Source organism: Octodon degus, unplaced genomic scaffold (genome assembly GCF_000260255.1).
Source record: "Octodon degus isolate 3935 unplaced genomic scaffold, OctDeg1.0 scaffold00120, whole genome shotgun sequence".
Taxonomy (NCBI): Eukaryota; Metazoa; Chordata; class Mammalia; order Rodentia; family Octodontidae; genus Octodon; species Octodon degus.
In genome coordinates, this window is record NW_004524696.1 from 4,686,195 (window position 1) to 4,689,081 (window position 2,887).

Below are 2,887 nucleotides of genomic sequence, written 5' to 3' on the forward strand. Positions count from 1 at the left end.
CTTTTTTTGTTTAGTTCTGTCAGAAATGGGTATTCCATTGGCATATAAATACTGTAGGTGCATAAATTCAGCAAAACAATCCAATACAGTCCAGCAGTCCACAGTAGTAGTGGTTTATCCACAGAAGTTGTTGACTTGAGCCTTTCACAGCTCAGCATATTAATATGACTTTCCTTTATATACTTTGTTTTTATACTTCTCTGCTGGATGTTTAAGACCAAGATAAAGCAAGACCTATATAACAAGAAATGTAACTTTTGTGTCTGATAAGGTCAGTCAAGTACCCTCAGGATTTATCCTGTAACCCTGTGCCATAGTTTGCAGATCCTTTGTCAGCGTCAGCCATGTGGATGAGTCACGGCCGTTGCTTGACCAATTTGCTCTCTTCGAAAGCCTGAGAGAATGTTTTCTCTCCATGTGACTCTCCTTAGGCAAACTCTACAACATTGATCACGTTGCTCTGTGGCCCCATAATCTTCTTGATCAGAAAATTTGGGACACAACTGAGCTACATGATGTTACAGTATAGGTTGTCCTATGTCCTGAGTCTTCAGTGACCTTGAAAGGCTATGGTCAAAATGTTGGCTGTCCTTGTAGCCCTTCTAGTTCTATAATTTTTGGTCTGCAAACTTAGGTTGTTAATCCTCCAGAAGAGAAGCTTATTATTACCCTACAACACATGCAGTTGGGTTTAACCTCATTGTCTGAGTATCAAACATTTTAGGCATAACATGGAACAGGTATTTTCCATCAAGTATTTATATGTTAAATTTTAAGTCCCTACAGAATATGGAGAAAAAAAATTTTAAATGAAAGATAAAATGCCAGTGAATTATTGCTTAAATGCTTGGAAGGAAGGAGATGGGAAGGAGAAGAGAGGTTAGGGGAGGTAAAAAGAATTAAGATGTGCTATGCAAATATACCAAATTTTAAAATTTTGTTCTTGCTTTTTTTTTTTTTTTTTTTTTTTTTTAGCGAAGGGTCTACAGGGTGCTTAGTCTCACTACTAGATTGGACTAGTAGTGCTCCACCTGTTTACAGCCTCCCAAGTGCTGGGATTACAGGCGTGCTCCACCATGTCCAGTGGGGAGGGGGATATTGAATCAGGCCCGTGCAGGTGCTTTAATCCCCTTACCTATTTGGCCGGCCTTCCCTCCCTCTCTTCCTCCCTCCACCCCTCCTCCCTCTCCCCTCTCTCTTTCTTTTTGAGACAGGGTCTAGCTATGCGATTCAGGCTGGCCTTGAGCTCTCTTTGTAGCCCAGGCTGGTCTTGGATTCGCAATGTTCTTTTTGCATCAGTCTCCTGAGTGCTGGGATTGATCAGATGTCTTCCCCCCTCCTGTGGTCTTTTTTATTTATTTTTTATAAAACTCTAATCTTATTCAAAGTGTTAAAAGATTTCACTTTCCTCTCCAAAATATTTTACAATGTAAAAGAATTAAAATTATTTTCTCAGCCACTGTACAGATTGCTGCTTCCTTTCCTTTGGAGGGGAATGGGGGGATCAAATGTCCTTTAAATAACACCTGTTCTTTGATAGTTGGAAAATGTTATATAAGTAACATGAATTGAGGGTATAAAGATTTTAATTGTTTATTTTATTATTTATATATTTTGAACACTTGGTTACTACTTTATGCCTAATATGGCACTTGAAACTCTGATATTCTAAAAATGATATAAATTACAGATCCAGATTGGACAAAATTGTCCTATGTTAAAACACAATGGGGCTTTTGCAGCATACACTGTCTTTCCCAGGGAGCTATCATACATAAATTGTAGGTGTAGGGGAATTGGATTTGACATAAATAGAGCTTAATTTCCTGTTATGGGAATGAAGCAAAGCCTAGATTCTTGCCAGCTAAGCAAGTATCACAGTCTATGTCTGCTCCAACACAGGACTGTAATGCATGCGGAGGATGAGCCTTAGTGCCTCAGCCCTGTCCCTTCCAGAGAGCAGAAATGGCTCAGCAGACAACAGGAGAGGAGCAGATCCTGGAGTTTAGCAGGGTGTGGAAGCAGGGAAAGGGGAAGAGCAGAACCTCAGAGGCCAGGAGGGAAAGGCTTCCCTGGGGCTGGGAAGGGAGGGAAGGAGGAAGACAGGGGGCGACCAGGCACAGACGCCTGGAAATGGGGTAGGGGTGGAGTTGGGGGGTGGACAGGGCAGGGTGGTGTCTTTTCTAGACACATGCACAGACATCCAAGGAGGGCCTGCATCTCTGTGTGGTGCTTTCTAAAGCTGCTTAGGTTCATATGCTTAAATGACTCATTCCTTGTTTATTACGCCCATCCTTATACAAGCTGCTGCCCGGAGATGACCTAAGCACCGTAGTCCACCCCTCCGTTCAGAACACATGGTGAGTCTCCATAGCAGAGTCAAGATAGCCTGAAAAATACAAAAGGTGTTGTTGGGGATCACAGATTTACAATGGCTAATTGTGCATACTTTCCAAGGGATAAACAGAAGCCTGGGATTATCTTGATCACCCTGTGAGATCTCCCATTCTCTCCTAGGGGTGGGTCACCTCTCCCACCCACTAAGACTAAATCTAAGGCCACTCGGAAAGTCATTCCAGTGAAAGATCCTTCTCAGCATAAAAACACCTCTGCCCTCTTGAATCATCTGATAATGCCCTCCTCCTGACCTTTTGTTCCTCATGTACATCTGATCACCCCTGGTCCCTGCTGTATTGCCATTTTATTTTATTTTATTTGTTTTATTTGTATTTTAGGGAAGGGTCTAAAGGGTGTTCAATGGGCTACTGGACTCTTTTAGAATATTTTGCTGGGTTTACACACCTATAATATTCAATAACGGAACTTAGAAAAAATGGGATATACTGATGAATGTCCATTTTGTATCTGTGTATTCAAAGTGGTTAGG